The sequence below is a fragment of the Pinus tabuliformis genome, chromosome 9 (assembly GCF_031772625.1).
Source record: "Pinus tabuliformis cultivar Carrire ecotype Pingquan chromosome 9, CPIR1, whole genome shotgun sequence".
Taxonomy (NCBI): Eukaryota; Viridiplantae; Streptophyta; class Pinopsida; order Pinales; family Pinaceae; genus Pinus; species Pinus tabuliformis.
Window position 1 is genome coordinate 599,774,021 of NC_142307.1, and position 27,957 is coordinate 599,801,977.

The window sequence follows — 27,957 nt, forward strand, 5'->3', positions numbered from 1 at the left end:
CTAAATCACAACACTCAAACATACTCTACTTTTTTGTGGAATTCAATTCATAATCTAGAACACAAATCATAAACATACAATAAGAAATAAAAGGCATACACAAATATTTATCTAAGGGAAAGCAACTGCTGAAAACCCATCCTATATTTATCACATTAATCAAATAATAGTGATGTAATACACATGCTTTCTCATGTCTAAGCACAACTTGCAAGTGTATAGTCTATCTCTCTTCCTTCCTGACTGACTTTGCCCAACACTTAGACAATTTTCAAGCCCTCCAAGCCCCTATCTTCTTGCGTGGTTCCATGAGGAATTAACCCTTATTATTTAGGTATTTTTTCCTCAATTTATTGTGCAACCAATAAGGTTGGATCTCTGATTGCATGCACCACATGTACACATTGGAATAGTCTAAACCTGATAATACACTACCTTGGAATCTCCATATCAATTGGCTAACTTGAATTATCGACATGCATTAGCTAGTTTGTGCTAATTTATTAGTTAACTAGATGATCATTGATTTTGGATGAAGTCGCACTACTTAACTAACCTTCCACTAGTTCCATGAATTGTTAGAATTAGTTTAACTTAACAAAACTTAATATAACTGAATTAGATTGCTACAAATTAGAAATCAATCATGCTAAACTGAACTCTAGCTTCCCCAACTTGAATTAACTGATTTAACTAAATGAAAAGTGTCATGTCACATTCGTTAACTACTTCCAAGATTTCTGTTGATGTGGAAATTTGAATTTTCTCTAGTTTGACCAAGGCAAAGTCAAAATGAGATTTTATTGCTGCATTTTCAACACTCCCTATCCGCATGAAAGGAATTATCAACCACCTCTATCCTACCCCTCTGGAACTCAAACTTCCCTCTTGACAAGGCCTTTTTCAAAATGTGAGCATCTTGTTCCTCTGTCAAAATGTAATCTAGTAACATTATTTGCCTCTGCACATAGTCCTGTAAATGGTGATAACATATATCTATGTGCTTGGATCAATCATGAAATACAGGATTTTCAGAGTGCTTGATACAACTTCGATTATCACAAGATATCATAGTTGAATCCATCATCTAACCAAGTAGTCCCATAAGTATCTTTCTCATCCAGATCGCCACACATGCTACGTGACTTGCAGCCATGTATTTTTCTTCTGCTAAGTTGAGCACCACAGATATTTGCTTCTTGCTATAGCAGGAAACAATTTTGGCCCCAAAACTAAAAATTTCACCTGATGTACTCTTTCAGTCTGATGGAATCCCCACCCAATCTACATATGCGAAGCCATATAACTTCACTCCCTCTATCTTTATGTACCTGTTGATGCCTCGAAAATCGCTGCAACAACATTGGGGGATAACCACCCGGTCCGGAACTTAGTACAACTCCTTTTCCGTTTGGAATGGTGGCTCTGACTGGGGATAATGGGACCAGTTTCCCAGCAATGAATAAATGTGATGAATGGATAATTTATTGACTAATCTGATGAGAGGCGAATAACTAAATCTATCAGCAAAATAAAAGAGCTATTACTTATCCCGGGAACTATTGTACTTTGAAGTGTAGCGCTTGATGATCTATGTCTATGGACAGGCATATAGATGACTCCATCTAACAGACATGGACATTAATTCATTCAAGGATTACTTTGCTTAAATAGTTAAGCAAAGCGATTAAAGCAATATTACTACACTTTGTCATTTATATCATCGACACATATATGATTAAAAGAAAAGCACACCATAAACATCCAATAGTGGAAGGAATACAGAACTGCTATTAAAATACATACATATATTCGATAATAGCAAAGATAATCAAATAACAATTCATATGAAAAGAATGAATTCAGAAATAGATAACAGTACCATATGAGCTGCTAGACACTCGCAATATCAATCGCTACTTGAGATTCTTCCTTCAACGCAGAAACACTTTCAAACAAAGACAATAGTGCGCAATTGCATAAAAGCTTCCTTGTCAAATTTAGAATAAATGGTCCAGTTTCATAAAAGAATATGGCTGAAGCACAATAGTGCAACTTCAGTCTTTAAGTCAAGTACAAAACATTACGACCCTTTCCAAAACAATGAAAGGGTCTATAAATATTTAATTAATCTAACTATCTATAAAACAGAAATCCTACTTAATTGGTATCAATTGATTTTGATCCTATTTTCTTCAGCAATCTGGCAGTCGGCGGCATGAATCATCAAGCAGGTTGTTTGCCTTTAAATCTGAGCTGACTTACCGCAAGCATCGGCTCCACTTTGGGTGGTCTGTTGAGGCGAGAGCCGAGCTGGGTGGCATATGTGGCATCCTGAATATCGGGGATAATATACCCGATTGCATCCGTAAGGCACTTGAGGGCGGCTCTCTGTGTGTGTAGTTTTACCAAGAAGAACTAATAGGTGTCCCAGGTTAAATTGTTAATCCCAGCAATTAATCTCCCCTTTTCCTCTAAATCTGGATAACATGATTGCTCCAATGTTTTTATTGTTGTCAATTTTCCTGGTGTGCATTGGGAAATCATGTTTGATAAGTAGAGAGTGTTATTGACTAATTCAACTAAATTGCTTGAAGTTGATTTGCATCTTGAAACTGCCCTCTCTGCTTTCATTAGCTAGGACTGCCATTCTGTAAAGAGTATATCTTTATGTGAATCTAAGATCCTTGGTAAATTCGTTGCTTGTCCTTGATCAGTATCTTGCCAGTCGACAAATGTAGCTATCGTTTCTTCAGCTTGATCCAATTCAGTCCTAGCCTTGTCTACTTTATTACTTATGGATGCCGTTAATTCACATAGTGGCTCTGCCTGGGCGATTTGTTGACATAGTAGCTTAATTTGGGCTATCAATGCAGTATTTATCTGTAGTTCTTCTGCTCTGAATTCAGCTACTTGTGGAACGCCCTTTGTCTTTTCAATCTTTGCTGATAGTTGAGCGATTTGCTCATCTTTTGATTTCAGCATTTTCTCATTTGATGCCTTCAATTGCGCTAAGGCCTCTGACAATTCTTTCTGCTTTTGGATTGCGCTGCGGTCAATCCTTTGTTTTTCTGCCTGCAATTGTTGAGTTAGTTGACTGTTTAATTGTTGTTGCCTCAACAATTGCTGCTCTGCCTGCTCCGCTTTCTGCTTTGCGTCAGTCAGCTGTGCCTGTAATAAGAAAAATTCTTGATCCTTTGTTTTCAGTAAAAGACTCACCTCCGATGCCTTATCTATTGTTTCTGCCGAATAGGCTCCAGCATATTGTGACAGTTTTGTCAGGTCATCGGAGGGGTCAAATTCCTCCTTCCAAACCACATTGCCCGTGACCGTATGTTCTGGGAAAAGGGAAGGTTGATCGGGCCTTCTTCTCTTCCTTTGTCGTTTTACTACAGCTTTATGTCTTGGGCTGTAGAAGACATCCAAGGGAGGAATCTCTTCTACCTGCAAAATGATTTGATCGGAGGGGTCCTTTGGTATTATCTCTACCTCTTTTGAAATGGGTGGGCCACTGGTTCCTCTTAGAACCTGTGGTGAAGTGTTTCCTGTGTGTCTGCTGCCTTTGAAGTTTCAGTATCCTTTGAACATTCCAGACCACTGATAATGGAATCAAATTGCCGCCATTCCTGGAGCAATTTTGTGTCAATATGAGTATCCACGTTTACTTCAGTGGTGGTCTGTTTTTCCTTTTCAGTTTGGGTCTCCTCCCACACTTTTTCTTGCTCTTTCTTCTGCTGATTCTCATGCTCTTTCTTCTGATTTTCCTCCTATGGCTTCTCTTGTTCTTTTGTTGTAACTGGAGGTTCCTTTGACTGTTGCCGTTCAGGCTTGCTTGTTGATGTTGTTGGGGTTGTTGCTAATAGATCTAGAGGCAGAGTTTGCAACCTCTGTTCTCTAAGTCTATTAAATTCAACCAACCCTTCATCTTGATATTTCATTCTAGCAAATGCCTTAACCTGCATTATTGACTCAGTGGAGGAGAACAGGTCATCAAACATATCTTCTTTATGATCAAAGCTTGACAATTTGGCCTGCTCTAGCGCATTATAGGCAACTTTGCTTGGATCAAATTGCCTATTAGGGAGAGTTGCTAGAGTTAATGATTTAATCTTTGTAGCTTCTTTTTCTGCATGTTTGAGATCATGCAAGGTATAGACACTGCATCTCAAAGGAAAAGAGGGCCAGCCCTGCTTCTTATTTTTCTTGAGAGTCTGTGTAACACTCTCAGCAATGATCTGGTAAGCGATTTCCCTTGCCAGCAGTTTATCAGGTATGTATAAAGGGAGGACATGAGGCTCGGCTTGGCTACCGAAAACTCTTATATAAGTGAACTTCTCCTCCCCAAACCATCTCCCTAATGCTATTAAATCAATCCCAGCTTGGTAGGAAATCTTGGGAATGGGTTTATCAAAAATAGAATAATAAATAGGCAACATAAAGCCATTGCAGACTTGGTACAAATGGTGCTTATAAGAGGATTTCCATAATTTCTGATGGTATATGTGAACAGGCATGGGGTCTTGTGGCGTCCACCTCCAGCCGAGCACGGGAAATTCAGAATTAAAGCACAAGGTATCTAAAATATAGGCACTGTAATAGAATGGGGGAATTATCCTTTCAGAAATGCGGGTCTTATTCGTAAACTCAAGAACAACTGTGGCTAGTTTATCTGAGAGGATAGTGGCCCAATCCATTATTATACTGTTACATGCCGCTTCCATTAAGGGAACCATTTCTATAGTGAAATTAGAAGAGTCGTGCAGTCCCCACAATCTACACATCATTAGTCCAGCGTAGCAATAAGGAGAAGCCAAGGAATCAACCGAGTACTTACCGGAAGATTCATGTTTGTGCTTTGCCGGATTTTGTCTCCAATCCCGGATGGGTTCGGATTCAACTTCGTTCTCGTTTCAGAATTTTTCCAGGAACGCCTTATTGTATGTCTTCTCCGGCTCAGGAAAATGATACATTTGCCTTAGATCATCAGCCTTGAATGACCCGAAAATTCTCCCGTCTCTGGTGCTGAAGGTTCTATCCATGATTGGGATTTCCTCAATTGCCCACCGCACTACATCTGTATATGGAAGAATTTGTTCCCTAGCTGCTATCCGATGAAGGAAGGAGTTAGCTAAATCCTTTAGAGTGCCATCAGATTTCCGAGTTGAATCTGCAGTAGCTTGTACTGTTGTCACTTTAGGTTCTTCGACTTCATTCAAGTTGTAGGTACTTTGCCAAGTAGTTCTGCCGAGACCAGAACATGTAGTATCCGAAATCAATCCTTTCTTTTTGTTTGAGGGATCAGCGACAACTTGTCCTGTGGCTGGAGCAACGGAAGCGATTGTGGCTTTCTTAGATTTCTTCCCCATTTTGCTTGAGTTTTCTTCTTTGGATGAATTCTACACAGAAGCAAAAACAAACGTAACACAAAGAATTGGCAATGAAAACTCCAATGTGATGATATATATTGATCAATGCGTGGTGACAGATTAACTTTTAAAATGGCCGCGGATACAATCCATGGGAAGATTTTAGGACTTAGAATTACATTAAATGGCTGTTTAAAACCTGCCAATCCTTAGATGCCCATTATATCATTAATCGGCCGAACGATTCGTTTAAGCGTGCTATAGATGTTTTGGCAGTTGAGCGCAGGTGAATCATTGTTGGACAGATCAAGCTTTTAATATGAATTGATCATAATATCCCTCCATTTAAATGACTTTTTTGAAATTTGCGCTTTATCGCAATCAGCCATCGGGGAAAGCTTAACCTCTTATATTGACACCTTTTGAAACCCCGATCGCTGATAGTGATATCGCATCGCATCGGGAGTATTGGCATTACATGAGACATGGATAGCATATCGCCGATTGCCGATAGCGACATCGCATCACATCGGGGGAATAGCCTGGGGCGCTTTAAGAATGTGCATAGAGCATTGTCGATAGCCGATAGCGATATCTCATCAGTAGAAACCAATGTGCCATTTACTTATGTTCCTTATGTCATTGCGATATGCGATCTTGCGATCCCTTTATCGCAATGATAAAAGATTGATTTATTTGATCAAAATGGGTTTTTCAAAAAGGTTTTTTTTTATAATGTTTTCATTTGGTTTTCGGACCTTTTTGAATAATAAAATATTGATACCAATCAAAATCTAAAGGGACCCATTTCATATGATAGTTTTGTGAATAATAATGATATGAAATGGGGGGTTGTTGTAGAGCACAACAATACCCTAGTCCAAACTGGGTAGCGCCTCTTAGGTACCATAAAATATTCTTAGTTTCCTTCCAAAAAAATTTGGTTGGCCTTTACCATAGCTTGACTCAGTTGGTTGAGTGCATAGCACATGTCTAGTCGTGTGTTCACAAGATTCATTAGTGAACCCACAAGTTGTTGATATATGGTAGCCTCCACTTCCTCACCTGAAGTGGCATCCTCTTTCCTCCAAAAGGTTGCTAGAGGATTCTCCATGGGTTTTCTACTCTCCATGAGGAACTTCTTTAGTATCTAATTTGCATACTTTTCGTGAGAGACAAATAGTTCCCCATCTCCTTGCCATACTTCCAAACCAAGGAAGTAGTGTGTTGGAGCTTTTAGGTGCACCTTCAGCATGAATGATTCGGGGGAAATATAAATCTTCCTAGAGATAGCCTCTGGGTTGATTGTAGACCAATGTCTAGGACATCTTAAAGAGAGGAGCGCATGGAAGATTATGAGTGAGGTTTTCATTCCACTCCAATTTGTCACGTAGTTAAAAATATTATAAAGGGGGCTTGGTTCAATAGTCTTTCATGCAGATAAACTTAAGCCTATACATGGATCCAAATGCTCAGGGGATAAATTGGGCCAACCTCAAAGAGAAATTTCAAGTTCTGGTGGCTAACACACAACAACGAGAAGCTTTATATTGAAGTTGTAGTAAAATGAAGTGGAGAAAAGGAAGGAGGGAATTCGATGCAGAGGGATGTAAACAGGAAAGAATCATAAGCAACAATGTTCCAACAGAAATATGGAAGAGAGAGAAGGTGGAAGGATATAAAAAATAGAGTGCTCATTTAGGTTCCATACTAGATATAACATGGGTACCATAACGCTAAACAACAAAAGTAAATTTGGGCTCACACAGGTAATGCAGTTTAATCAAATAACATGAGTAAATATGTCTTGTACATAGGTAGTGTAGGTTATAGGTTAACATAAGTAAATCTGTCTTAAGCACGGGTATTGTTCGTTTATTTAGTAGCATAGAGAAATCCATGAATTAGAGGGAAACAGAAAGATTCATCACACTATTTTTAGAGAAGGAAAAATTATATGAAATGAGATTACGGAAGGGAAAACATACCGTGCATTGATTTGTTTTGAATCACCAGGGAGTTTCATTAATCCAATATGAGTCCAAATTACTAGTCCATTTACATTCAACCAAGATATCACTCAAGTCCCTCATGGACAAGCAAGTAGAGCCAAAGTGGAATCACAGAAATCCTGACCCTTAGGTGTATAATTATGGAACCTTTCATAAGTGTTTATTCCCCCTATTTATCATAGGAGGGGGAGCTTGGATTACAGTTACAAAATATCTTCCCCATAGTTCCAGCTGTCTACTAAACTAGCTGTCTCGCCGTGCAAGGCTCTATTGCCCAAAATGATTACAATCAGGATTTGATCCCTCCTTGGAAATAAATGTAAATTGCAAAATAATGAAAAGAAAGAGGAAAATGTAAAGATAATGGAGGGAGTGTCCCCATTGTTGATCATATGAGTCGCCTCTAGTCAAGCCACGTCTCAGCTCTAATATGCTTCTCTTACTGCTCGGTCGGGTCCTGTCACTTCTACCTAAATTTCTTGAATAGCTCGTTTTCTAAAGTAAGGAGTGGGTCAACTGTGAATATATGTCACACAGTGGAAATGGATCACCTCCCGAAAGTTCTTTGTTGTGTATAGGAGTGGAGCACAATGTCGTGCCATTAAGACTTCCTAAGCCTCCTTTACTTGTTTACCACTACGCCATACTTCATTCAACGCTTCAGATTCTCACCCATCCACCTTCAATGCCTTGTACCATGTGCTCGGAGCCTTACGACAATGAGACTTTTCCTCTTAAATAATGTTTATAGAGCGACACCTTCCGATCCACTTTAGCTCCTTTACTTCAACCCCTTTCTGTAATTTTCTTCATATGACTAGAGGCTTGAAGTAGGTGCTTAGACTGAAGGCACTAGAGACTTTAAAGGCTTGTTAGAGGACCTTTTTCCTTTTATACATGAAATCTCGCACTTCAGCAATTTCTGATGTTGTCCATTGATATTTCCTCTTCACCCCTGCAATTGTCGATCTACGGGGTCAGGCCCATCGAAGGCATCGTATATCGCAATCAGGAGAGGAAGCCTCTTTACCTTCTTTCATAGTGCTATCTGACTTCTTTGGATATGAAATCCTTATAATATCGCATCCGAGAGGATCCCCCTGCATATCACAATCACAAGCCTAGAGGGACTATGGTGGAGGAGGGACTTGACTTGTGCAATCATCCATATGTGATTACAATGGGTGACATCATCACTACCACATGTCACCCATAAATGCCCCATTAGGACCCTGAAAATGTTGATTCTGCATTGCATGTGTCCTTTGTACCACCATGTCATCTTTGTAGTGCCACGTCATGATGACATCAGCTTCCATGTCATTTATAAGGACCAATGGTAGTCTACCACATGGCCCCCTGGAGGAGAGAGAAAAAGCTCCACCCATCCCTGTTTTGCTTTCAATTTCGTTTGTTAAATATTTTCTGCCTTCCCTAGTGATTTAACACTATATGACCAGATTTCGGTGATTCCCACGATATCGACGTTCGATGATGATTCTGGCCCTATGCTTGCATGCACCCCTTTGCATCTGTGATCGTTGATTTGAGATATTGGCATTTAGCATCATAAACCATTGATAAACTAGAAGCCTATGCCCAAGACCTTGCCGATAGCTGATTTTATGATATTGCAATATGTGAGATTGTGATGATGTGAGATGTGGGACTGCGATGATACAGGATGTGGGAATGCAATATGGCCAATATGCGGGATTGCAATATGCCCGATATGTGGGATATGGCGAATATGTAGGATTGAGATATGGCCGATATGTGAGATTGTGATATGGCTGATATGCAGAATTGTGATATGGCCGATATGTGGGATGCAAGACTATGAGATCTACCCACAGCCGATATGTGATATAAGTGCTCTGCCTTGGACCCGCTGATATTTGATCAGTGATATCGGCGATTGGCTGGTCACTGATCTTACCTCCCTCCTTTGCTGCTGCTAGAAGCTTTGATTGCAATTTGCAGTGAGCCTTTTACTTTGTTCTTTTCTCTTTGCTTTCTAGCTTTTCAAGGGGAAGCTTCAATATTTTCTACCTTCTGATCCAGAAGTCCATTCTTGTACTTCCGTATACTTTTGGAAATCTTATCATGAGCACTATGAAATGGAGAGGGTGTGATTAATCTCTAAGAGCTTCTGTGGCTTGGAAAATGGCTTCAAACTTCATCGTCCTTATGCATTCTGGGCAACTGATAACTTATAAAGTAGTGACTGACAAAATAGTGCATGAGTCCCATGTCCTACATTTCAAATTCTCTTGCAAGTTCCTCCTTGCAAGATCTGATCAACTTCTGATCATGCATTAAAACCAAATCATTAGCATATAAGATAATAATCAACAATTGACCTTCTACCCCAATATGATAAAGGTTTTCGTTTTCTTCACTTTTGGTGAAGCCCAACCCAGTGAGATAGTTGTTGATTCTAGTGTACCAAGCACAGGGTGCTTGCTTGAACCATACAATTCTCAATTAAGTATGCACACATGCAAATCTAGATCAAAGGTGTTTTTCGATGCACGCCTCCACCTTAATAACTCCATTGGGGAATGTTGTTTTTGCATCCATCTAGTGTATCTTCCACCCCATCTGCATAACCAGTGCATGAATTGATCTAATGGATGAGTACCTTGCTACTGGAGCAAGGGTCTCCTCATAGTCAATTCCCTCAACCTGAGAGAATACCTTGGCCACAAATTTGGCCTTAAACTTCTATATGCTTTTGTCTATGTCATACTTTACCTTGAAGATCCATCTTTATTATCTGATGGTCTTGGGACCACTTCCAAAACATTTTTTGTTACAATGGACTCGTATTCCTCCACCATTGCATCAACCAATATAATTTTCTCTACTTCTTCCTCAAAAGAGGATGGCTCAATCCCTACAATATCAGTCATTAGAGCCATGTATCCAATGTACCAATCATCTGACCTTCTCTACCTACACTATGAAGTGGGTGCTCCCACATTCTCTCTAGTATCATGTAATATTATCTCAGTTTCCCTCGTTCCTTTTCTACCTTTCACAGATGGTTACGCCTAAGTGGATGTTTCCACTACTTATTCCTCAATTTGTGGCTACTCCACAACTTCATGAGGTTCTTCATTGGAGCTAAAATCTCCTGCTCTATTTTCAAATGAAGCTCCCTCTCAAGAGAGAATCTAATTGATTTCTCCTCACCAAACTTTACATCCCTTCACACAAATGTCATTTCAAGGGATGGAAAGTACACACGGTAGTTGTGAGGAGTTTCTTTGTAACCCAAAAATACCCCCAAATCTGCTTTCAGCTTAAGCTTCTTCCTTGATTCTTTGGAGACATAGCAGTAAATAGAGGCTCCAAAAATCCTGAAGTGTGACACATCTAGATTCCTCCTCGAGAAAGGATCCTCTAGTGTACTCATGCCAAGTATTCGATGAGGACTCTTGTTCTGCAAATTGAGCAATGTGTTTCGTGCTTCAACCCACAAATGCAGAGGTAGGCCTTGGTCATGTAGCATATCCCTTACTACTCCCACAATGCTACAATTCTTCCTCTCAACCACCCCATTCTATTGTGGGTTGTTGGGTGTTGTCAACTCTTGTCGAATGCCTTGTTTTTCACAGAAATTTTTAAACTCATTCGACACATACTCCCCTCCATTATCACTCCTTAGATCCTTCACCTTCTTATCGATTTATTTCTCAACCAATGCATTGATTTCAATGAACTTGGAGAATGTCTCATCTTTCTTCTGCGAGAATAAGGTTCAACACTTCTGTGAGAAATGATCTACAAAGATAACATAATACTTATGTCTAGAAATGAAGGCTATTGAGAAAGGTCCACAAACATCAGAGTGGTTCCTTTGAAGGACTGCATATTCTTTGTTGTCCCAATCATGGAATGTGGCTTTTGTGTACTTCCCCAAGGTAAACCCTTTGCATGTATCCTCCTGCTCAGGTGCCCTTTGGGTAGGCCTGTGGTTATCTACCGCATAATATTCACAGTGTCATGATGAAAATGGAAAATTCTTCTATGCCAAAGTTCACTGACATCGTGGATCTGCACCTTCTTCGTCCTCATTCTTAATGCAAAACAATATTCCACATCCATCTTATATAGGTTCTTTACATGAACCTCGATCTGCTTCACCTATCCAATGGCTATGTGTCTCACGAATGCAACAGAGGTGAGATTTTTCATTAGGCCTGGAAAAAACATGACATCCTTGAGTCTGAGCGGGGAACCCAACTCCCTCTAAAAGGTGACTGTACTAATCATGGTCATGCTATACCTTCCATCATCTCCCATCTCAATGTGCATATAGAGATATTTCTCCTCCAGGTCACTAAAAAAATCTCTATTCCCCATCATGTGGAATGAGGCACCACTATCCAAATACCACACTCTCCCCATCACTGTTCTTACCATGCATGCGATAAGTGTGAATTCAAGCTCAAAGGGTGAAGCCAAAGGTTCACTTGTCACTTCTCCTCAAGTCTTATTTCTTTAATTTTTGTGTGGACACTTCATGGAATAGTTCCTGAATTCATCAAAATTGAAGCATTTAAATTTTGACAAGTCTTTGTTCTTGCCCCCTTGGCTAGATTTTGGTTTCAATTGAGATTTCTTCCCTTTTCCCTTCTTTCCCTTTCCAACCAATGCACAATTTTCTTCATGCTCTCCCTTGGATGAAGTCCTATCTCTAGTATTCTGCCTTATTTCCTCTTGTACAAAATTATACCATAAGTGTTCCCAATTTGATAGTTTCTCCCTCCCACCCACTAAATCTTGGTAGTTATTCTAGCTCTTAGGAAGGCCTAGAAGGGTTATGCTTACCACATCATCATCTGAGACTGTAACACCAATTCCTACAAGTTCATCATGACATTGTGCGAACCTTCTGAGATACTATTGAATAATCATTCTTTTGCATCTTCATATTTTGAAGTTTATCCTTGAGTTTCAGTTTCTGATTGTCGCTTCTACTCCGAAATAGATAAGTCAGTGCCTGCCACATTGCATAAGGAGTCTCTTTTTTGCGAATATTAGAGACAATGTTATCTTGTCTACTTGTTCTTACATCTTCTCCCAATACATGTACCTCTACAAGTTTCCCATTGTCTTCCTTACACCATTGTGCTCTACAACCTTACATGCATGAGCCTCCCTAATAATCTATAATCGCTCAAGTTTAGGAACACACAACTTATTTAGCATGTAGAGTAACTAATCCTATATATGGTAGGCATGTTTACTGTCACCGTCATGCGCACAATTTTGGCTCTACAACTATTGAAACATGTATTTGAAGTCCATATATGTCTAGAGATGGCTTCCATATATGTGCATCTTTTGTATATATGTGCATATATATAATATGGCTTTCGTATATGCACGAAACACATATACAGAAGCCATATTTTGTATATATTGACATACATGTGCAATCTCTTTATAGATGTGCATATACAAATACATATGTGCATATAAAAAATATGACTTTTGTATATATGCACATATATGTGCAAATTCCATTTATATGTGCATATTTAGAAGATGTCTTCCATAGAAGATATAGATATAATTTATATTCCATATATGCGCAACCTATGTGTGCAATTATGTGCTTTCATATATGTGCATATACATAAGATGATTTTTGTATATGTGCAACTTCCTTTTATATGCACTTATATGTGCAATTTATGTATATATGCACAGATATGCAAAACATATATTTTCATATACGAAATATAGCTTCCATATATGTGTGCATATACAAAAGATGGCTTCCATATATGCTCAACAAACATCTATGGAGATCATTTTCCGTATACAAGCACATGTATATGAAACTTCCATATATATGTGGATCCACAAAAGACATCTTCCATATATATGTGCATATATGGAAGATGGCTTCCATATCTATGTGCATATATGGAAGATGAGTTTTGTATATGCACAACACACATATACGAAAATTGAATATATGAAATATGAATTCCACATATGTGTGACTATGTGTTCCCCTATGATTCCCAAGTGAGTGTGAAGTTTTTAAGTGTGGATACGAATCCAAGTAGAAAAATGAGTTTGTTTTTAATAACATATAAAACAAGGTATAAACATGTTTAACTTTAATCCTGAATTCCTTTGTGCATATGCGTGACTTCTATGTAGGCATGCTTCCATATCTATGTGAAAATATGGAAGATGGCTTCTGTATTTGCAAAACTTCCATATGTGTGCAACTTGCATATATGTGCATATATAAATGTATTTTTTATATGTGTAACTTCCATATATATGTTCATATATGAAAATTGGCTTCTGTATATGCACAAATTCCTTATATATGTGCATATACGGAAGACATTTTTTGTATATCCGCAACTTCTGTATATGTGTGCATATACGAAAGATGGATTCCATATATGTGTATATATATGTAGAAGATGACTTTTTTATTTGTTCAAGACACATATACATAAGCCATATTTTATATATGTGCATATACAAAAGCCATATTTGTAGAAAATCCTATAGATTCATAAGCTCATGCAATGTACTAAAGCACAGAACAAGAATCTACTTCTACTTTCAACCAGTGGAAGCCAATAGATCGATGAACACAATATGAACAAGAAAAATATAAATCAATGGAACATAACACAAGATGTATCTAGGGAAAAACACTGCTCAATAAAAAATATGAGTGAAGATACAAAGCTTGTTCTCACTAGAACAATTTCTCACAAGTATGCTAAACTTTATCAACTCACAAGAAAGCTCTTGGAAAACACTTAGCTAATTATGTTTCCCTCCAAGCCTCTATTTCCTTGCTTAATTACTATGGTTGAATATCCCATATTAATGGGAATCTAGTGCTTCCAAAACTACACAATCCAATCTAGGTTGACTTCTTTACTGAATGCATGATTTATACAATTAATATTACATTGTCCCTATACTCTAGTCTCAACTGGGTCTTTCTCGGAATTAACATGCATAAATTTCTGATGTGGGAATCTTCAGTTAACTAGAGTGACACTTCTGGATGCACTAGTGCACCAACTAACTATTAACGCTATATTAGTTCCTCAAATAGTTTGGAACTAATTTAACTAAAAATAACTCCATAAACTAAGCTATCTAATTACAACTCACAATTAAACTCATCCTGGACCCCTAAAACTTAGGGAGAACATATTCAAGAATTCAAAAAAACTTCCGACTTGAAATTCCTAGGATAATTAAGTTAATTAAACTTAATTAACTATTTACAAGTTGTTATGATAATAGAATTCGATTTTAATTCACAGTTTAAATTCAAGGACAGATTTAAACTAGAATTTCTTGTTCCCATTTCTCAACACTCACTCTCAATGACAAAGGGATTAACAACTACCCCGATCATGTCTTTGTGAAACTCAAATTTACATCTTGACAATCCTTTTGTCAAAATGTTAGCATATTGATCCTCCGTGGGAATGTACAGTAACAACATAATCCACCTCAATACACAATACATGAGATGATGATATCAGATATCAATATGCTTGGATCAATCATGAAAAATTTGATTTTCAGAGAGTCTAATACAACTCTGATTATCACAGTAAATCACTATTGGATCCATCTATTGACCAAACAAACCAACCAGAATCTTCCTCATCCAGATGGTCTCACATGTTGCCTTACTCACAACCATGTGCCCTGCCTCTAATGAATTGAGTGCAACCGATCTCTGTTTCCTTCTCTACCAAGCAACTTCTATTGACCCAATACTAAAGATCCCTCCTCATGTGCTCTTCTGGTCGAATGGAATCCTTGCCTAATCTACATCAGTGAAGCCTTGAAGCTTCACTCCCTCTATCCGTCTATACCATAATCGATACTGAGAATTTCCCTTGAGGTATCTCAACACATGCTTTGTCGCCTTCCAATACAACTTGGTAGGCCTAACCATCGCTTGACTAAGTTCGTTAAATGCTTAGAACATATTTAGTCATGTGTTCACCAAGTACATGAGTTAACCCATAAGCTGCCTGTAAACAACGCTCTCTTGAGCTGACACAAATGCGACTCACAGTTGAAGGTCTCAAAACCTTCATGTTTCTCTATGTACAACTCTTCCTTAATCATGCCATTAAGGAAGGTTATCTTTACATATGTTTGATGTATCTTCCAACCCATCTGTGCTGATAATGCCAATATAGATCTAATTGATGAGTACCTTGCAACAGGAGAAAGGTCTCATCATAGTCAATTCCCTCTACTTGTGAAAAGCCACGGGCCACAAATCTAGCCTTATGCTTCTCCACACTACCATATACAACTTTCTTTTTCCCTTTTAAAGCCAAAAACATCTCACAACTAGCTCGTCCTCAGGTCTCGAGATGATATCCCAAAGACTATTACAAAATATGGAGTCATACTCCTCCAGAACGACATCAACCCAAATTGGCTGTTGCATTACTTCCTTAAAGGAAGATGGCTCTATCACAACAAATTCACCCATAAGAGCCATGTATCCAGTGTACCTCTCAGGTGACCTCCTTTGCCTATGCTGAGAAGTGGGTGCTCCCACATCCTCCCATGCATCATCCAACAATCTTTCAACCTCTTTGGTATGCTTTCTTCCCTCTCTGGAAGAATTTTCCTGAGTGGATGTATCCACTCCTGAATCCTCTACATGTGGTTGCTACACATCAATATGAGGCTCCTCAAACTTAGGAGCTAGAAGCTTCTCATCCGCATGTAGCTCAAGCTCCCTCTAAATGGAAACTCACATGGCCTTCTCCTCATCGAATCTGACATCCCTGCAAACCACTTTAATCCTATTGTTCGGAAAGTACACCTGATCATTGTGAGGTGTATCATTGTACCGCACAAATATCCTGAACTATGTTATTAGATTAAGCTTCTTTCGTGCATCCTCAGTCATGTGGAAATATATCGATGACCCAAAAATCTTGAAGTGACTAACATCTAGCCTCTTACTGGAATAATCCTCCTCTGTTGTCTTCATCTCAAGTATCCGATGTGGGCTACAATTCTGAACATAAAATATTGTGTTGCATGCCTCATCACACAACTGTAGTGGTAGGCCCTGATCATGCAACATCACCCTTGCTGCCCCTACTATGATTTTGTTATTTCTCTTGGCCACCCCATTCTCCTGAGGGTTATGGGGTACCATCAACTCTCGTTTAATCCCTTTCTTCTCAGAGAAGTTATAAACTCATTCGAGACATACTCAACACCATTATCACTCCATAGAGATTTAACCTTCTAGCTCGACTCTTTCTCCTCCAATTATTTAAACTCACAAAACTTTGTGAAGGTTTGATCCTTTTTCTGCATGAAAAATATCCAACATTTTCGAGAAAAGTCATCAACAAATATAACATAATAACTATGTATGGTTGTGGATGTTGTCGAAAATGGTCCACACACATCTGAATCAACTCGCTCTACAATAGACTCTACTCTACTATCATTGTCGTGAAAGAAATGCTTGGTTTATTTTCCCAAAGTACACCCCTTGCATGCATCAACTTGCTTAAGCATACCTTTGGGAAGACTAGTAGAGATCTGCTGCAATATCTTCAAAGCCCCATGATGCAAGTGGCCCAACTGCTTGTGCCACAACTCAACAATGTCTTGGCTCTATACCATTTCTTCTTTTGTGCTCAAAGCAGCACACTCCTCTACCTCCAACTTATAGAGATTCTTAACTTGAATTCCTATCTTCTTTACTTGACCTGTGGCTATGTGTCAGAGGAACATATTTCCTTTCAAGAAGATCACATCATAGCTTCTATCCTCAAGCATAGAAAAATATACCAAGTTATTCTTAAACCCAAGCAGATACATAACATTCTTCAAGGTTATTAGAACCCCATGCTCCCTCTGAAAAGAAATCGTTCCTGATCGAGTAACACTATACTTTCTATCGTCACCCATCTTGATATGCATCTGGAGATATTTCTCCTCCAAGTCACTGAATAACTCTTTATCGCTATTCATGTGGAATGAGGATCCACTATCCAAGTACCATAAATTTCCCATCATTGATGACACCAAGCATGCAATGATGGGAAATTCCAATTCTAATTAAGAGGCAAAAGCCTCACCCGCTGCTCCTCCTGAACGCTTCTTCTTGGACTTCTTGAGTGTACAATTTGTAGCAAGATGGCCCAGCTCATGACAATGAAAGCAGTTAAATTTCGTCATATCTTTCTTCTTAACTCCATGATAAGAATATGTTTTGTAATGGGAAGCTTTCCCTTTCCCCTTCTTCACCTTAATTGCTAAGGCATGGTTCTCTTCATCATCAGTCTTTGATGGAGAGTCATCCTTGATGTTCCTCCTGATCTCCTCCAGCATCAAATCCAACCACTATCATTCCCAATCTGGCAACTTATCCCAACCATTGACAGAGTCCTGATAACTATGCCAACTCTTTGGGAGTCCTAGAAAAGAAATACTCACCATATCATCCTCGGCAACTGTGATTCCAATACTTCCAATTTCATCATGACACTGAGTGAACTTGGTCAAGTATTCTGGAATCATCTCACCTTTCTCCATTTTTATTTTTTGAAGTTTATCCTTCAGTTCCAATTTCCTTTAGTCACTGTTGTTCTGATACAAGTCTCTCAATGTTTTCCACATAGCATATAGAGTCTCCTTTCCATGGAGATTCTAGGCAATGTGTTCTTGAACTCCCTCAAGGATTATCCACCTCGACTTCTCCACACACTTCTTCTATTCGGCCAAATTTTGTGCATATGATGATTTTGACTTAGGAATTTCTTGATCAACGAATTCCTTCAAGCCATTATCCTCTAGCACAACCTCCATTCTATCCATCTAGGCTATAAAATTTGAGCTCCCTTCCAAGGCATACTCAAGTCGCAAATCGTAGAACGCCATCTGCCGATATTGAAATATGTATTACAATTTCAAATTTCACCATAACCCGAAAATCAAAACTTTGAAATCTCCTCTAGTATATTGTTCTCAGCTCTAATACCATGTAGAAAAGCTTGTAGATTCAGAAGCTCATGTAATGTACTAAATTACAAGACAAGAATCTACTTCTACTTTCAACCAGCGGAAGCCAATAGATCGATGAAACTAATATTAACAATAAGAAGATAAATCAATAGGACATAATGTAAGATGTATATAGGGAAAGCCACTCCTCAAAATACCGCTATTTTTATTGCATATATCAAAAATATGAGTGAAGATACATAACTTGTTCTCACTAGAACAATTCCACACAAGTATGCTCAACTCTCTCAACTCACAAGCAAGATCTTGGCCAACACTTAGACAATTTTGATACCCTCCAAGCCCTTATTTCCTTGCATAATTCCTATGGCTAAATATCTCATATTAATGGGAATCCAGTGCTACCAAAACTACGTAATCCAATCTAGGTTGACTTCTCGATTGCATGCATGATCTATACAACTTAGTAAATCATATAACCAATAGTACATTGTCCTTGCACTCTAGTCTCATCTGGGTTTTTCTCAGAATCAACATGCACGAGTTTCTGATGAGGGGATCTTCAGTTAACTAGAGTGACACTAGTGGATGCACTAGTGCACCAATTGATTGTTAACTCTCTATTAGTTCCGCAAACAGTTTGGAACTAATTTAACTGAACATAGCTTAGTAAACTGAGTTATCTAATTACAACTCACAATTAAACTCATCCTGTACCCCTAAAACTTAGGGAGAATATATACATGACTTCAGAAAGACTTCCAACTTAGCATTCCTAAGCTAATTAAGTTAATTAGACTTAATTAACTATTTACAAGTTGCTATGAGAATAGATTTTGATTCTAATTCACAGTTTAAATTCAAGGAAAAATTTAAACTGGAATTTCTTGTTGCCATTTCTCAACAATATTTTATATATATGCACATATATAAGAAATTTCCCTTCATATGTACATATATCAAAGCCATCGTCCATGTGTATAAGAATATATGGAAGATGGCTTTCTTAAATATGTACTTACACGAAAGATGGACTCCATATACATGCATATATAAAATATGTCTTTTTTATATGGGAAACATATATAAGAAATACACCTTTTGTATATGTGCACATATGAAAGATGGCTTCCGTATATGCACAATATATATATATATATATATATATATATATATATATATATATATATATATATATATATATATATATATATATATATATATATATATATATATATATATGCACACATATGCACATATATATGTATATATGAAAGTTGTAGATTTATGTGCATATACCGAAGATGGATTTTATATATGTGCAATTTCTATGTATGCACATAGATATGGAAACATGCAGATACAGAAGTCATACTTATGCAAAAATTCATCACGAGATTAAAATTAACAATTTTTTTAATTTTTTTGTTATGTGATTAAAAGCAAACTCACTTCTATTCTTGCATTTGCATCAACACTCAAACACCACATACTCATTTCAACAACATAGGGGAACATGTAGTCACACAATATGTGGAAGTCATCTCCCATATATTGACTTGCATTTCTGCATGTTTGGTGTCACATTCTAGGCACATGCGATGAGTTGGTGGGTTGGTTTGACTTGGAAAAGGGAGTCCGCAAAAAAGAAGTAAGGTCGACACATGCTTTCCAATGAATAGAGTTTCCATAAGGGGGTATCACAATGATTTTTAGAAAATTGACTAAAATAATGTGTAGGTGTTAAAAGCCCATTTATATTAATTCTAATAGAAGTGAACATGGTAACGGAAGAAAATATATTTTCATGATCTTCTCACTCTTTTTGGGAGAACATTTTAGTCTCAAATCTTAGTTTGTACTTTTCTACACTACCATATGCTACACACTAGATCTCATACATCCATTTGGTGGTAGCCATTGAATTCCATTTAAGTCTCGACACAATTTTGACATGCATCTCTCTTCCAAACTTGTTGGCTTGACAGACTCCTCTCTCTAACTAGAAGCTCTTTCGGTCATTTGGCATGGTATTATTTCTCCCTCTTGAACACAAATTACTCTTTCTAAGAGAATCCTCTTTCCATAAATGTTTCTTCATTTTTCTTGATGCTTCCACGTACTACTAGAATCTTGGCATATTCGACGATGTACTTGCAATCCTCATTAGGAGGCCATGGAAGAACAATTACAACCCAACAAAAGAAACAAAGACAAGAGGCTAACTAATAGTTAAAAAAAAGAAACAACAATAATAATCAAGGAAGAGAGGAATAAAATACTTATCTTTTGAGGATTATACGGAAATGTCAATTCCCTCTTGATCTTGACCTTCTTGCATCTATCTTGTAAATTTATGCACAAATACAAAAGATATGGTCATATACAGAGATTGTGCATGTATTAAAGATGTACATATATGAAAGTTGCACAACTTTTATATATGTGCATATTTTGTATCACATATCTTCCACATATGCAAAGCTTCTGTATATGTACCTATATGGAAAATATGTGCATATACAAAGTAAACACATATACGAAAGACATGCATATATTATATGGAAATTGTGCATTTATAGAAGACATGCACATATACGAAAGACGTGCATATGCAATGCATATCTTCTGTATATGGATATATCTTCCATATATGTGGATATCCTCCATACATGCGCAACTTCTGTATATGCACATACACAAAATATAAGAATATATATGGAAGAAACACATATATGGAAGATATGCACATATATGGAAGTTGTGCATATACAAAAAATATGCACCTATATGGAATTTTTGCATGTATGGACATGCACATATCTTCTGTATATGTGCATATACCCTGTGCATGTGCAGCTTCTGTATATACACATATATTCCATATATGCATACACAAAAAACTCCATATGTGAGTTTCTTCAGTTCCTATACTGAAGAAGTGAAAATACCGAAGAAACACATATATTTAAGAAATGCACATATACGAAGGTTGTGCATATATGGAAGACATGCACATATATGGAAGTTGTGGATATATGGAATACATGTGCATATATGAACCATGTGCATATAGAGGTTTGAGTTCTGCATAGCTTTCTTATATGCAAGTATCTTAGGTATATACGCTTATCTTATGTAAATGCGCATACATTTTGTATATGCACAACTTTTGTATAATATGCATATCTTTTATATTTGCACAACTTTTGTATATATGCATATCTTTTATATATGCACAATTTTTGTATATATGCATATCTTTTATATATGCACAACTTTTGTGCATATACGAAAATCCCACAACTTTATATATGTGTATATTTTGTATCACATATCTTCCATATATGCACAACCTATGTATATGCACATATATTTTGTATATGCACTTATACGGAAAAAACATATATATAGAAGATGTGTGCATATACAGAAGAAACACATATAGAGAATACATGTGCATATTATATGGAAATTGTGCATATATAGAAGACATGCACATATACAAAATATGTGCATATGCAACTCATATCTTATGTATGCACATATCTTCCATATATATGCAACTTTCGTATATACACATATACAGAAGTAGTACAGAAATTTTGTGATATTAATATATGGAAACCTCCATATATTTATATCTTTTGTATATGAGCAACTTTCGTTTCCTCTTTATATGGCTCTCCATTTCCTCTATCTTGGGCCTATCTAGTCCAAGTTTTTAACTCAGAGGCTTTGATACCACCCTGTAACACTCTCTCCCACTCCCTTGGATAACACACATTGAATGGGTGTTACCATTCCCTAACCCAACCTCCATGGTCTCATCATGCATATGGGGTTACATAATTTCTTCTTCTCCCAAGGTCAACAAAATTAACTTTGGGCTATGCCATCATATTCAGCTTGTTGAGAGTTTTCCAATAATACAAAATTTGTCTAAATCTAATATCTCGATAAACAATTATGCACACTTAAAGTTTTTCCATTAAACCCTTGCCACACCAGCAAGGAGTTTCCCTATGAAACCCTTGACTAGCCTATGTGGTGTTGCAACATCACTTGAAACCCCCACCATCACTCTATCCATGTCACCATGACACCATTCCTCCATGTGTCACACTTTTGGCATGTCATGTCACTTTTCCCTCCTCCACCAAAGTGAGAACACAATGATCCATAATGCTCCATTCCACCTGTTGTTTCTTCTCTTCCAACCTCTGATGCACCCTTATTGCTTGTATTTCTCCTTCCTACACCATTCCCTATCTATCTATATCCCCTTTGTTTCCAACACATACAACTTTTCTAGCATGTCGTTATGTGGCATGTTGACGAGAGAAACCTCTCCCTTAATAGTTGGACTTTGAATCCATGTCCACTCTCATTCCAATTATATTTTACAATTCTTATTAATTTACATCAATTTACATGACTATGTACAAAACAATATTTGTAAGAGGGTGAAAAAGGGGATGTTACAATTAAACATTCATGGACTATTATGATTTGAATGTTCTTATTAATTTACATCACTTTACATAATTATGTACAAAACGATATTTACAACAGGGTGAAAAAGGGGATCTTACAGTTAAAGTTTCGTGGACTATTCTGATTTTATTGTGATTGGAATTTGAAAGTAATAAACAATTTGTATGTCAAAATAATAAATAATGTTTATAGGAAAGTGAAAATTTCAACCACATATTTTTAAGATTAGAAAGTGAAGGTGCGTATAAAAGATAACACTTTGTTGACTTTTGATACATTAGAGATTTGTGATTTTATTGTGATTTGGGTTTACATGTAATAAAAAAATTACATTTAAAAGTAATGCAAAATTTCTCTTAAAATATCATAGTTCAAATCTAGATAAAGTACAATATGCAAACCTTTATAAACTCGTTTTCTTAATCAAATTGTTATGTAGATAAAATCTCTTACATCACAAACAACCATAACTTTAAAATTAAATTATTATTTTTATTATTAAAATAATTTTAAATTTAATAAAATAAAAAAATATTTTCAATTTAAATAGCATTTATAAATTCATGACATGCTATACTTTATAATAATATTCCATCTTAATCCTAATAATAAAAAAATCACAATTTAAATTACCATTTTATTTATTACAATAAACTATGCTTTATTAAAAAAATTTAATAATAGATTTAAATTATATCTCATAAAAAATTATGTTATAGCTTGATTACTATTATAACTTTATAAAGTGAATTCTCTTGATTTAATTGAATAATATAAAGATGAAGGCTAGTTGACCAAAATGAGTGCTAAAGGCTTTGGGAGAAATCTCAGTTTTGAATTCTTTTGATTTAATTGAATAATATAAAGATGAAGGCTAGTTGACCAAAATGAGTGCTAAAGGCTTTGGGAGAAATCTCAGTTTTGAATGATAATAGGGCATATGCTTATGTATAAACTAGAATGACTATATAAATTAAATTGTTAACAAAAGTTGATAGATATCAAAGACTTACCTCAAAATCCATTTCACATGCTAAAATTTAAAAGAAAAACCTAAAAATTAATTTTATTATTATTATTATTAAAAGAATTAATATATGAATTATATATTTAGTAGAACGTGTAACAAGATTATTAACCATGCAGTTCAATGCCACTTTGTGTGGAGATTCAACATCACTTTACCATGGAGAATCTTAATTTATAAATAGATTTTATTACAATATTATGGACCAATATCAGGGTATGACCATTTTTTTAAATTTATTAATTTAATTAAAAGAACAAAAAAATGCATAACTAATTTGAAGATAAATATCAACTTTTGATTTATGAATATTCTAACATATTTTGTAGAGGTTAAATATTTATCTTCTACTTTATAATTATTGATATCTAAATTAAAATTTTGAAAATTATATTCCAAAATAAATATATCCATTAAAATAATAATGTATATAAATTTATTATAATAGACTTAAATAATGTAAGTGCTTAAATTTAAGTAATTATAAATATTTATGAAAAAATAAATACAAATCTATCACTTGTTATATTTTTGGATAAGCCCATTTTGATGGATATCTGGCTTTGTAAAACTAATTTGTAAATGATATTTATGTATCCTTTAATAAAAGAGAGTGTGTTGACATTAAAAAATAAAAATAAAACATAAAATTGATTCTCTTTTCTTTAGTTTCTCTTTTTGGCCTTTTAGAATATTGTAGGAAGAATTTTGAGAAATGGTTTATATGAGAAGAAATAGAATTTAAAATACAAAACTTCTCACTCTCTAAGTGTATCTAAATTTAAGTGTATATATTCAGGACTTGTTCTCACTATCTTGTGAGAGTATTACATGAAGAACATCATCAAGCTACTAACAAGCATGTAATCAAAGAAAAAACCATGGCCATTTACGTCATTTAGGTATTTTGATCATGAACATTTATGTCATAGACTTTAGGAAAATTCCAAAAATTATATCACAAGTAGAGTTGGTATGCAATCATTTTAAAGTGTATCATTCTGTTGAGGCCTCGAAAATCGCTGCCACAACAAAGGGGAAACCACCCGGTCCGGACCTTAGTGCAGCTCCTTTTCCGTTTGGAATAGTGGTTCCGACTGGGGATAATGGGACCAGTTTCCCAAGAACTATAAGTGAATGGGATGGATGAATGACTTATGACATAAGATGGTAATAAGCGGACAGCTAACTACAAACAAAATATAATAACTATAATTGGATCCCGGGACTTATCACTTGGCAAAGCGTAGCGTTTGATGGTCTGAGCTTTAAGGCAGGCATATAGATGACTCTAACACTTCAAGCATAGACGTTTAAACCATTTAAACATTGCTCTGCATAATTAGTTATGCAGAGCGATAAAAGCGAATTACTACACTTAGTCATTTATATCATTGATGCATATATGAGTGAAAGAGATAACAAATCACATAACATTCAATAGTGAAGTGAAATACAGATTTGCCGTTATATCGCACATATACATTCAACAATAGCAAAGATAATAACACAGCAATTCATATAATCAGAAAGGAAACAGATACAGATAGTAGTACCATGTAAGCCGTTTGATCAATCCAATACATCAATCACTATGTCGCAGTTCTTCCTTCTAACCAGAGAGCATTCCAAACAACAGACAGTAGTGTGCAATTGCATAAAACAGCCTTCTAATCAAAATTAAGAACCGTTGGTCGAGTTTCACAAAAAGAATATAGACTGAAGCACAATAGTGCAAACTTCAGCCTTTAAGTCTTATTACAAAATTTTACGACCCTTTCCAAAACAATGAAAGGGTCTATAAATACTATATTAATCTAAATATCTAAGAAACTGAAAAGCTATGAAATTGGCATTAATAACTGTTTTTCCCCTTTTCCTTGGCGATCTGGCAGTCGGCGGCATTGCTTCACTCGGTGGCTTCTTTCCCTTTACTTCTTAGCTGACTTATCGCCAGCATTGGCTCTACTTCTAGTGGAGTATTGAGGCGCGATGTGAGCTGGGCATCATATGTGGCATCTTCTATGTCGGGAATCAGGCATGCGAGAGCATCCGTTAAGCATTTCAATGCAGATCTTTGAGTATGCGGCTTAATCAGAAAATGCCAATATGCATCAGGTGTCAAAGTATTTATCCCGGTAATTAACTTCCTCTGGTCTTCTAACTCAAGATAAGATGTCTGTTCAATCATATCGGCTGTTTTATGCTTCCGGGTGTGCACTGTGAGATCATACTTGCTAAGTACAGTGTATCATTGACTAAGTCAATCATATTGCTGGCAATTATTTTACACCTGGAAGCCGCCCTTTCTGCCTTCATTACTTGCATGTTCCATTCTGTGAAAAGTATATCTTTGTAGGTTTCATGAATTCGAGATAAATTTGCCGCCTTTCCTTCATCAGTATCTTGCCACTCAACATAATCAGATATGACTTCTTCGGCTTCATCAATCTCAGTCCTGGCCTTTTCTATTCGCTTACATACTGTGGCAGCTATATCGCATAGTGGCTCAGCTTTAGCGAGTTGCCGACATAGAAGTCTAATCTGGGATAGTAATGCGCTGTTTATTTGAGTTGCTTCTGCCTTGAAATCTTTGACCTTATTTGCACTCTGGATACTCTCAAGCTGTGCCGATAGTTGAGCTATCTGCTCATCTTTGGACTTCATCAGTAGCTCATTTGATACTTTCAGCTGTACTAATGCTTCTGACAATTCTTTTTCCTTTTGAATTGCACCACTGTCTATCCTTTGTTTTTCTAGTTGCAGTTGTTGGGTTAGCGAATCATTTTCTTGCTGTTTCGCCAGCAACTGTTCTTCCACTTGTGTCGCCTTATTCTTTGCCTCGATCAATTCTGCCTGCAATGCATATATCTCATGATCCTTATCCTTTAGCAGAAGATTAACCTCTGATGCTTTTTCAATGGTTGCTGCAGAATAAGCTCCCGCGAATTGCGACAGCTTTGTTAAATCATCAGAGGGACTTAATTGCTCCTTCCAGACCATTCTGCCCGTGACCGTTTGCTCAGGAAAGATAGAAGGTTGATCAAGCCTTCGTCTTTTCTTAGAGCGGCTGATGACGGCTCTATGCTTTGGGCTGTAGAAAATATCCAGGGGAGGAATTTCTTCGACCTGGAGAACAACCTGATCGGAAGGTTCCTTATCAATAACTTCAACATCCTGTGAAATGGGTGGGCCGCTGGTTCCTTCTAGAACCTGAGAGGAAGTCGTATCAGGTGTAGTGCTCATTTTAGAGGTATCTGTATTTAAAGAGCCTTCCCTACCACTGATAATGGAATCGAACTGATTCCATTGTTTAATAAATTCTGGATTGGTAGGAGTCTGTTTTTGTTGCTCTGTAGTGGCTTTGCTGCGTTCTTTTTCTTGTTCTAACTTCTGCTGTTCTTCAAGTGCTTCCCGCTGCTGCTCCTCTTGCACTTTCCGTTGTTGCTCCTCTAATTCCTTTTTCTGCCTATCTGCCAGTTCTTTCTTTAGTTTCTCTTCTTCCTTCTTCTTCCTCTGCTCTTCTTCCTTCTTTGCCTTTTGCTGCCTTTCTATATGCTTTGTCTTTTGCTTTTCTACCTGTAGTTGCTTCTGCCTTTCCTCCTGTTGTTGACTTTGTTCCTTAGTCATCACAGGAGGTGGAGGTATCTGTTGCCGACCAGGCTCGCTTGAGGAAGACGCTGCCGTTGTGGATAATAAATTTAGAGGCAGAGTTTGCAACCTCTGCTCCCTAAGCTTATTAAACTCAGCTAATGTCTCATCATTATACCTCATCCGAGCCATTTCTTTGACATGGCCGATTGTATTAGCCCCTACGAACAGGTCATCAAACATATCCTCTTGGTGCTCAATTTTTGTCAACTTTGCCTGTTCGAGGGCATTATAAGCCTTTTTTGATGGATCATAGAATCTACTAGGGATGGTGGCCAGGGATAAAGCTTGGTATTTGGACGCTTCCTTCTCTGCATGCTTGAAATTAAGCAAAGTAAAAACCCCAATTCTTAGAGGAAAAGAGGGCCAACCT